Here is an 11342-nt window from a genome sequence, read left to right as displayed (position 1 = left end):
TTATGCTATTGGTATGCACGTATCATTTTTGTTTTTGAAGCTATGCGTATTGACTCTATACCTGGATTTCAAATGTTTGCTCCTGGGGTAGTGCCCACAAGGTAGTTAGCCAGCACATCTTAGAGGGACTATTCAAATTGAGTGGCCCATCAAAAGAGCATTTAACTCAAAATGGAAGATGCCCATCTACCCTGAATGGACTTTCCTGTGGATGTGCTGTTTGAGGTATAGATAATGACTTCTACCATGGCTAAGTAAAGTTATGCATGAGCGTGCGACTTACCCATGAGACTCCAAACCCCATCTTGTCACCTGTGATCTTCCACTAGCCATGCTGAGGTCTTTGTTTGAAACAATGGGTTTCCCTCCACATGGCAGAAGCTATAAAAGGCCCTGGAAACACCTCCATTTTGCCTCTTTCCTGCTCAAGCCTCTGGACTTATACTAATGGGAGCATTCTAACCAAGGGACTGAGGTCCTTCCAATGATTTGGAAGGAACCAGAGACTTGCCTTAAGCAGTTTATTCCATCACTGCTACAAACCTGAACCAAGAACTTTGCAATTACTGTATGTATTTGATTCCTTTAACCAATTTTAACTCTTACTTTTTCTTTCTTTTTATAAATAAACCTTTAGATTTTAGCTACTAAAGGATTGGCATCAGCCTGATTTTTGGGTAAGATCTGAGTTATATATTGACCTGGGTGTGTTTCTGGTCCTTTGGGATCAGAAGAACTTTTGTTTGAGACTGGTTTTAAAGAACCACTCATCTTTAAATCCAGTGTTTTGGGGGGTAATACAAGGACTGGAATACCTAAGGAAACTGCTTTCCTGACTTCTTGTTAGCCAGTGTGGTGAGACACTTTTGTTGCTGGTTTGGTATATCTCATGGAAGAAGAACCACCAGTTTTGAGGTGTATCTGCCCTATTTTTCAGCAGTTTGTCCTGAATTTGGAATTCTCGGTTGTGACCCATGGAGCATGGTTACAATATACTGGCCATGAATAAATTTAGGCTAGAAATTGGAAGGTTTCTAACCATCAGAGAACTGAGGTTCTGGGCCAGCCTTTTAATAGGACTAGTGGGAGCAAAAACCTCACTGGTTTTTAGATGAAGCTTGATACATTTATGAATGGGATTATATAACAGGGTTGCCTCCAATAACAGGGTACTCAACACCATGACCCAGGAGGTAATAATTGGAGATATACCAATCTCCTAGAACTGGAAGGGACCTTGAAAGGTCATTGAGTCCAGCCCCCTGCCTTCACTAGCAGGACCAATTTTTGCCCCAGACCCCTCAGTGGCCCCCTCAAGGATTGAACTCACAACCCTGGGTTTAGCAGGCCAATGCTCAAACCACTGAGCTATCCCTCCCCCCATAATGGTACCCTTCTGGTACCCTGTTCTTATGAGTGGGGAAAATACTCACTTCCTCAGAGACGTCTGATCTCTCTATTACTCTTCGAAGTTTTAGGTAGTAAACATCTCATTGCAGATGGGATAAACAAATCCTTTAGGTAGCTGTGAAGCAGGGAGATTAGGATACACTTAAAGGATGGGGTACTCCATCCTGGGAAGCAGTAGCTCTGCAAAAGACTTGAGGATCATGGTGGATAATCAGCTGAACATGAGCTCCCAGTGCAGTGGTTTAGCCAAAAGCTCTAATGTGATCCTTGGATGTATAAATGGGGAATCTTGAGTAGCAGTAGGGAGCTACATTACCACTGTATTTGGCACTGGTGCGACCGCTGTTGGAATACTTGCTCCAGTTCTGATGTCCACAATTCAAGGCTGTTGATGAATTGGAGAGGGTTCAGAGAAGAGCCATGATAATGATTAAGGGATTGGAAAATGTGCCTTACATTGAAATCATTACAGGGTGGCCTTCCCCTTTAAGGACCAGGAGGCGGGCCTAACCAGTCCTATTCAATCAGTCCCACCTGTGCCATAATTAACAGCATCCCAGCCTCTGCAAGTGGGACTAATGGGGTCAGGTGTTAATATGGCACACACCTGGATCTCATAATAAAAAGGCTTAAGAGAACAGAGTTAGGGAGATGCTGTGATAGGAGCATAGGCAACAGCTTAGGCTCCTGTGGAAAATCTTGAGATAGGCCCTATAAGAAACAGGGAGGACCTGGGAGAAACTGCCAGAGTCCCTGGGGAAGAGAGGTAGTGGGCCAAAAAGGGCAGAAGCACAGTTTTTCTTTTGTTTGGTTGTTTAAAATGAACTTTTGTCATCCTGGAAGGGGACTGAATTTTAAATGTGACCTAGCTACAGAGAAAAGTCTCCCAGAAAAGGACAATAGCAGAACCAGATCTGCCAACAAAATGGGATGCTAGAGCAGAAGAATCCCTGCAAAGCCACTCTCTGATGCCAGGGGGTGCTATGGTGGTGAGTGGAACTGCTTACTGAGAGACTGGAGGAACTCACCTGTGGTTAAGGGGTGACTTGCTTACAGTTCATAGGTATCTACATGGAGAATATACTGGCACTAGAAAAGGTTCAGAAAAGGGCAAATAAAATGATTAGGGGTTTGGAGAGGGTCCCATATGAGGAGAGATTAAAGAGGCTAGGACTCTTCCGCTTGGAAAAGAGGAGACTAAGGGGGGATATGATAGAGGTGTATAAAATCATGAGTGATGTGGAGAAAGTGGATAAGGAAAAGTTATTTACTTATTCCCATAATACAAGAACTAGGGGTCACCAAATGAAATTAATAGGCAGCAGGTTTAAAACAAATAAAAGGAAGTTCTTCTTCACACAGTCAACTTGTGGAACTCCTTACCTGAGGAGGTTGTGAAGGCTAGGACTATAACAGCGTTTAAAAGAGAACTGGATAAATTCATGGTGGTTAAGTCCATTAATGGCTATTAGCCAGGATGGGTAAGGAATGGTGTCCCTAGCCTCTGTTTGTCAGAGGATGGAGATGGATGGCAGGAGAGAGATCACTTGATCATTGCCTGTTAGATTCAGTCCCTCTGGGGCACCTGGCATTCGCCACTGTCGGTAGACAGATACTGGGCTAGATGGACCTTTGGTCTGACCCAGTACGGCTGTTCTTATGTTCTTAATAAACATTTGATAATGGGCTCCTCAGGCTAGCAGACAAAGGTAGAATATGATGCAAGGGCTGTCAACTGAAGCTAGGCAAATTCAGACTGGGAATAAGGTATAAATTTTTAACAGCAAAGGTAATTAACCACTGGAACAATTTACCATGGGTTCTGGTGCATTCTCTATTGCAAGCAATTGTTAAATCAAGGTTGAAGTCTTTCAAGAGAGATACTCTAGTTGAAACAGGAATTTACTCAAGGAAGTCCCACAGGCCTTTGTTATACAATATGTAGTCTTTTATTTTATTTAAAGAGAATTTAGTAATGTGGTATTACACCACGGTGGGTTCAGCTCTACAGTGGCTACTTTGCTGTTAAGCTCTTCTCTGGGCTTTCTTCAGATTTAGTGTCTCACAGGACAAACATACCACACACATACACACCTACACATTAAGTTTTACACTGTTTTTTTTTTTTTTTTTTTTATTATAAAAATTAAATTTAAATTATGATTACAAGCATATATACTATATACTATACAGCAACATAACAAAAATATACATACACACACACATCCCTCTAGGGAATGGTGGGGTCTGATGTCTCTTGATCATTGATCATCAGATGAGGGATGCTCTGCTGGTTTCAGAGAGAGAATTTTTTTTTCCTAAGGCATCCTCTTTTTTTTATAATGTGTGATTGACTACCTCTCATTAGCATTTATGCATGTAGTGCACCCTGCAGTCAGGGCATGTGTTAGAAACTTGTAACAGGAAACTTGTAAGCAAAAAATTATTCTTATTCATTTTTCACAATATCACCATGGGTACATCTTTTTCTGTAAATGTGGCACCCAGAACTGGACACAATACTCCAGTTGAGGCCTAATCAGCACAGAGTAGATCCATTGTGTACTTTCTGTCCCAATCCTCTTTGTCTCTTTATTTCCCTCCCTAATTCATACTTTCTTTCACATTATCCTTCTAACTGCTAATCTTATATAATCCTACAATTTAACTCTATTTAGCATACAATTATATATGACATATAATCACAGCCATAACATCACATAATAAATGAAAAATAAAGTAAAATCATTGGCTACAAGAAGGTCAGACTAGATGATTAGTGGTCCCTTCTGGCTTTATAATCTCGGACTAAATACAAACTAAAACAGACTGCCAAAATAGAATGAACATATGGACATAACCATGAAGTGAATCATAGAACTGGAAGGGACCTCGACAGGTCATCTAGTCCAATCCCCTGGACTCAAGGCAGGACTAAGTATTATCTAGACCATCCCTGACAGGTGTTTGTCCAACCTGCTCTTAAAAATCCCTAATGATGGAGATTCCATAATCTCCCTAGGCAATTTATTCCAGTGCTTAACCACTCTGACAGTTAGGAAGTTTTTCCTAATGTCCAACCTAAACCGCCCTTGCTGCAATTTAAGCCCATTGCTTCTTGTCCTATCCTCAGAGGTTAAGAACAATTTTTCTCCCTCCTCCTTGTAAAAAACCTTTTATAAACTTAAAAACTATTATGTCCTCTCTCTGTCTTCTCTTCTCCAGATTAAACAAACCTATTTTTTTCAATCTTCCCTCATAGGTCGTGTTTTCTAGACCTTTAATCATTTTTGTTGCTCTTCTCTGGGCTTTCTTCAATTTGTCCACATCTTTTCTGAAATGTGGCACCCAGAACTGGACACAATACTCCAGTTGAGGCCTAATCAGCACAGAGTAGATCCATTGTGTACTTTCTGTCCCAATCCTCTTTGTCTCTTTATTTCCCTCCCTAATCCATACTTTCTTTCACATTATCCCCTGTTCTTGATTTTGGAGCCACCACCTACTAGGGCTGGCCAGAAAACAAGAATTCAGTTTTGTGAAAAAATGAGGTTTCAGAATTTGTTTTCATTTCTCACAGAACCAAACCAAGCCCTTTTGAAACTTTGTGATGTGGAAGATCCAGGTTCAAGTCCCTCTTCCAGATCAGGCAGAGCAGGGACTGGAACAAAGTTTTGGTTTTGATGAATTGGTATTTTCCAATGAAAACATGGTTCAGAGAAAAATTCCCAAACACCATCCTTGTCCTTCAAATCTTGCTTTAAAACCTACTTCTTTTGTGAAGTTTCCCGCTGTTGACATCACTGACGTTTCCACACCTTATATTTTAGCAGATGTCTCATGTCCTATGTTTCGTTTAATTTATGTTGTATGATCTTAAGGGCAGGGGCTTTGACTTTTTATGATTTGTCAGGCATCATGTGTACTGATGGCTCTCTCAAGTAATAATAATACAGCCTCTTAGCATCCCCTCTAGCTATTAAATTTTTTTAAACAGAATTTAAACAGTCCTCCTGAGTGCATCTTATACAGCAGAGAACTTTTTAAGTCACATAAGCAACAAAAACTAGGTTTAATCTCAGTGTGTTTCCAATCTAAGGCCCCAGTTCTGCCAATGCTTATGCACATTGGCATATTATAAGGAAATCCAAATCTGTCACACATGTGCTTCACTCCAGCCATATGAGTAATCCTATTGGAATCAATGGGAGTACTCCCTGGTTTAGACATGTGCTACTCATTAAATGTAGGATCAAGGCTTAATGTTTTATTATTTATAACAGGATCTAAGGATTTCAAATAACTTTTCAAATGTTAGTGAAAGTCTTGCAAGTTAGGGAAACATTCATGTTTACAGATGGGGAAACTGAGGTACAGAATGGTTGTGATATGTCCAAAGTCATACAAGAACCAGTGGGAGAATAAGATATAAAACCCAGTTATAAGTTAAGTGAATACAAAGCAAAGGTCTCTCTCACCACATGTTCTAGAAATCTTAGAGTGAGCCTATTTCAGCCAGGTCGGTGCTGCTTCCTTTGTTCTTCTGGGGTTGATGATGCCATGGTTAGAGAATAAGGGAGAGATGATTTGGGGTGTCTGTCCTCTTCTCTTATAATCCTCTCTCTTATGCAAGAATCATCTCCAACTGATGTTCAGGAGACAGAAAATCTGTGTGGCCAGGAACCTGAAGCTGTTTCTTGGTCAAAATGTAGATTCCCCCCTCCTGTCTCCTGCTGAAGAGTGACCACTTAATCAGGTGCATCAAATACAGTGATGTGAATAATCTTTGTTAAATGTGGGGGATTCCATATAACAGCTTTAAAATGAGGAAATGGAAAGAGCTGGGCATGTTTCTGTGCACTTGTTCTGTGTTTGTACCTAAAATATAGCAATTATGGAAAGCTCCTCTCTTTGCCCCCAAGCCTCTGTGGCATATGTATGTAAGCAATCCAACTTTAGATATGGTGCACATTTCAAATCTCTAAGGGTTTTGCTTCTGTAGACTGGAAGCCATTTTGTAGTCAGATCAGTGTAGACTGTTAGAGAGTAAACACACCCCGCGTGCTCTGAGTTTTTCTGTTCTCACTGTTCCCTTAATTGAAAAATCAATTTTCACTTAAAGTATCTTGTTTGCTCTTTGTGTATGGAAGAAAAATAATCTCTGGTGAACAAAGGACAGAAAATTGTTAGGTATGTTAAAGGAACATGGCTCCAAATATTGGACAGTAAAGGCACAAAGGTGTATAAAACTTAAGCCAAATTGAGGATTATTGACAAGAATGCCAAAGACAGCATGATTTCAAAGCTGACCGCTCCATTTAAATCAATTGAAGCATGCTTAAAGCTCACTTTGATAGTCTTGTCAGCAAGAAGGCAAATCTTGCAGCTACTCTAAATGTAAGCCTTATATACATGGGTTACCTCAGCTGACAAAAACTTGATGGCCACTTGAAAAATTGACATGATAGAAAACACAGGAAAGGATACAATTACGGCTCAGTTAAACCCACCAAATTTTTCCTGACATGGTTGCTATCACCTTTTCTGCTCATGTAAAAAATTGTTCTGGCTTTTTTTGTATTCACTAAACTATGGGCTCCTCTGTAACTGGATGTAATCCAAGAAGGCATGAAAACAGGGCTTTGCTGTTCTTAAAAGTAAATCATACATGAAAAACTTGAAGGCTATCGCTCCTTCCCATCCCATAATGCTAAGTTTTAATAATCTCTTCTTAACTGTCATTGTGCAAAGGTTGTTTTCGTTCTCTCTCTCTTTCCCTCCCTCCCTCCACATTCCCTTCAATTTAAAAGTTCTGGTACATTTTGAACCTCTCAATTGCCTTCAGTAAGGATTAGACACACGGCTTTGTACCTCCTAATTTGTCTGGTACAAACACCTCACACGCTTGTCAGAGGGAATTCGCTCTTTTGTTGGCTGCATTTCTAAAAACAGACTTGACTTGTACTGGGAGGTTTCGCTCGTCCTTTCCCCTTCAGGAGGGAATGCCACCAAGCCCTATTGGAGACATTTTATTGCAGGCAGCAGCCTGATGTATGTGGTGAAAGAAGGGGGTGGCTACACAAATTCTCACACATGGGAAATTAAAAAAACCCTCAACAATTGCTGTCTCGTTTGTGCTGGCAAAGTTTCTTCGTGAGCTGGATTTCCTCACCATCCTTTCTTTGCCCCCTCAATACCCAGTGGCCAGTCCCTGAGTAGAAATCAGCTGTACACTAGAGACTGCACTAGAGCTCAGTATTTCCCTTGGGGGGGGATGCAGTGAGATGAATTCAGCACAAATCAACTACAAGCCAGAAATCAGTTTAACTTGCAGCTATGACTTTCAGCTAAGACCGGAAATCCATTTTAGAAGCATTAACAAAAAACAAAAACATCTCTTGCATAACATTCATGAGGATGGGGCAGAGGAATACCCTTTCAGGCTCTTTGCAATCTTGGCTCTTATACTGTATTCAGTGGCTACCCGCTGGAATTTTTCTCTCTGCTGGCGTTTCAGTCATTATGCATTGATAACATTAAAGATGGGACCTTACTACATCTTGCATCCATACAGAGAGTATTTTATGGAATTATTTTGTGGATGTGACAGGAATTCATTGTCTTGAAAGGATCAAAGTAGGAGGGAAGATTCAATTGCTCCTTATCTTTGCTAAATGGTAAAGTCAGCATAAAAATATAGGGCTAAATTCTTCCATAGTGTCAATCCAGTGGGTCAAATTCTCTGATGTGCTCTGGTTTTGCTGAGCAGCTAGTTCTGGCCAGCTGAGAATTCCCTTGCTATGCAGGAGCTATAAGCTGGTACATAACTGTCCTGACCACTGACTGGAGCAGCTGTTATTGTTGTGTAAGGATGTGAGGTGTAGCTGCAAAGGCCAAACATCCTCCAGCTTGGAGGGTGCGACTCTGGGTTACAGGATGCTGCAAACTTCAGTCACCTCTGGGCTTTGGTTGCTGTTGAGTGAAAGTATGTCTACACTTTGAGCTGAAGGTGTAAATTCCAGCTTGAGGAGACATACCCACGCTAGCTCTGATGGAGCCAGCGCACTAAAAGTAGAATGTAATGGCAGCAGTGCAAATGTGTGGGGAGGTGGGGGTGGAAAGGGACTGGTGTCCAGAATATGGACCTCTCCAAGATGCTAGGTGCACGCTTGGGGCGCCTAACCCTGTCTGTTGCTCATGCTGCTGCAGCTACACTCTATTTTTAGTGTACTAGCTCAGTCAGAGCTAGCATGGGTATGTCTCCTTGAGCTGGAATGTATACCTTGCTCAGTGTGTAGTCATAGTCTGAATTACTTACTACTTAAATAAAATAACCTGTATTAAATACAAGCTTTCCATGCCTTAATAAGGAGAACAACACACCACCTAATCCTGGTATACTGGATATCAAGAAGCATACTAGGGGTCTGGCAGGAAATGCTGCATTCAGTTACAGGCCAGTAAGTGCTGTGGGGTTGCTTGATAGTACATGAGGGCAGTACCTGGCCCAATGTGTTTGCAAACTGATTGATTTCTTTTTTTAAATTTCACAGTAACCATTAAAAGTGAGGAGTCAGCTACTGCATGCATCCATATGCCTGTGTATCGGACTTATTAAACCCCTTTTCTGACCTAGCAAAATGTCTTTTTAAAGTAGAGAAATACTTGAAGATGCCTATTCAAAAAAAATGTTATTTACATAACCTGTTTGGTGTGCATTGAATAGAAAAAGGTAAAGCTGTCTCCTTGTGTTTCCAAAGCTTCTTGGATCAAGTTCCAGTGGGATAGAATTCAGATGCTCTTGCACTAATTTAGACAATCATGCTATCAACATTCATGTTGATTTTATGCATCAAATGCTGTTTTCACAGTGTTCATATAATCACTTTTGTAGCTACATTTTCTGGCTGCCTATTAAATAAATTTTCTGGCTGCTGGAATAAATACAAGTTACTTAGGGTTCTTGCAAAGCATCCACTTACTGTTAAATTAAAAAAAAAGGCAAGTGAATAGGACCTATGAATTAGTTATGCAGAATTTGGGGTACAAGAGGACTCAAATACTCAGAAGATTACTATTAGGGGAGCCACAGAGTTTTTCACATCTAGTTTACTAATCCTAATGCAGCCTGGATTGGGTTGGAAGTAACTGAAAGTTGACACAGTCTAACTCGTGGTCTAAGGTGAAGTGAGTTTGATCTCAGCCATTTCCAAGAACCAGTCCCATACCAATAATGCCTCCACCACAAGTGTGTTAATTATCCCTCTTGTTTGCAGTCTCAGCAAAGAGGTGCCTTAAGCAAGGGACTAAGGCCCAGATCTGCAAATGTATTTAGGCACCTAACTCCCATTGAAACTAATGGGAGTTAGGTGCCTAAAATGTTTGCGGATATGGGGCTAGGAGTTAAACTAGCAGTGTCAAAGAACTATGATTTTAATAAATGATAAAAGCTGGAATCTGAATTGCACCATGCCTCCATCTAAACCCTTGCAAACGAGGACACTGTGCAAATTGATTGCTGAGAAGGGTCTTACCTTGTGAGCTGTCAGCTGGCTGAATGAATAGAACAGTGTCGAAGAAAAACTCAGTTCTCACTTTTTGTTTGGATGCAGCAAAATCAAATACTTTATTATTTCTCCAGTAATTACCATGGAGGGAGAGAGTGCCATAGGACACAGGGTCCTGGACAGGTCTCTCAACTCTCAAACAATCACAGCAAGCCTTTATACCTTTTACAGACAATTTCTAGCAATAATACAGACAGTAAAAAACAACAAATACATATTGTTTATACATAAGCTTTCCTCCTATCTCACTAGAAAAACAAGACTGCAAGACTGCACATTGCAAGGTCGTAATAACTTTCACACAATTCACTCTGTCTTACATTATCTTGCTTCCTCACGTCACCAGGGTCACAGTTAACCTAACTCATGCTAACTAACATTCATTAAGATCTCTTCAAAACCTTGTTAATTATTTACTGGCTTCCACACTCCCCCCTTTTGTACTTCTAGTACAACAAACATTTCAAATCCCAATTTGCATCAAACCATGGATATCAGATTCTACAGCAAATATGTCAATCTTAGGGTTTTCATGGGATGTAATGACAATGCATGATCAGCACGAACATGAAAGGTATTGCTATTCTTACGTTATTTACAACAACAACAACAACAATATAATCCTAAATTAACTAACAACATTACAAACAATAACAATCCCATAGGAATAATATAATGGGGCTGTTGTACAATAACACAAAGCACAAAACATCATACCTAGTACATAAAGTAAACACTCCATAAGCTGTATGATAGGCATTCCTTCCATCTTGATATATATTCTAAAGCATGGGAATTTGCCCTTGCAATTCAGAGATTCTTTGAACCTTTGGTAACAATGAAAGCAAATTTTGAAACTAATCAATCACGATTCTAGTCCAATCAAAATATACCTAAAATCTAAGAGCTACTTACAATATTCTATCTGCATTCTATCTGCAGGCCAGTAAATGATATAATTGCCTGCAGCAGTGGTAAGATCAATATGTATATCTTGTAAAGTGGTGTCATACAGCTATCATTAGCTTGAAAAAGTGGGTGTCCTGTCAGGGTAGTTCCTTGACCTCCACCCTCTCAACAAATATTGTCATAAACAGTGATAACTTCCCCTAGCTTCAGTTTATAGATACACTGAGCTGTGGTGGTTCTAACGGCCAAAATGTCCATTGACTCTCTATTCTTATCCAAAATGTCAGGTGTCATTCCAGGGGTACTGTCTAGAAATCAGTTGGAGATACCAGGTGGTCTAATTTCCCCAGATGTCTCGGTAAACAATTACAGTCCCACAGGCATCCTCCCCATGGACCCAGCAGGATTCAGTATGTGGGAGCCCACACCCACCCTAACCGGTCCATATGCTTGGAA

The 11342-nt window shown here is 40.5% G+C and overlaps 1 long non-coding RNA gene across 4 annotated transcripts in view; it reads left to right on the top strand.

Moving 5' to 3' along the window:
• Nucleotides 1–2078: 2078 nt before the first annotated feature.
• Nucleotides 2079–11342, top strand: part of LOC120402924 — a 139602-nt gene continuing 130338 nt past the window's right edge. For all 4 annotated transcript variants that reach the window (XR_005597360.1, XR_005597362.1, XR_005597363.1 and 1 more), the window contains exon 1: nucleotides 2079–2399. This is a non-coding gene — a long non-coding RNA (uncharacterized LOC120402924). The remainder of the gene's footprint in view (nucleotides 2400–11342) is intronic.

Source organism: Mauremys reevesii, linkage group 4, assembly GCF_016161935.1.
Source record: "Mauremys reevesii isolate NIE-2019 linkage group 4, ASM1616193v1, whole genome shotgun sequence".
In the NCBI taxonomy this organism is placed as follows: Eukaryota; Metazoa; Chordata; order Testudines; family Geoemydidae; genus Mauremys; species Mauremys reevesii.
This window is presented reverse-complemented; position numbering and strand designations above follow the sequence as displayed.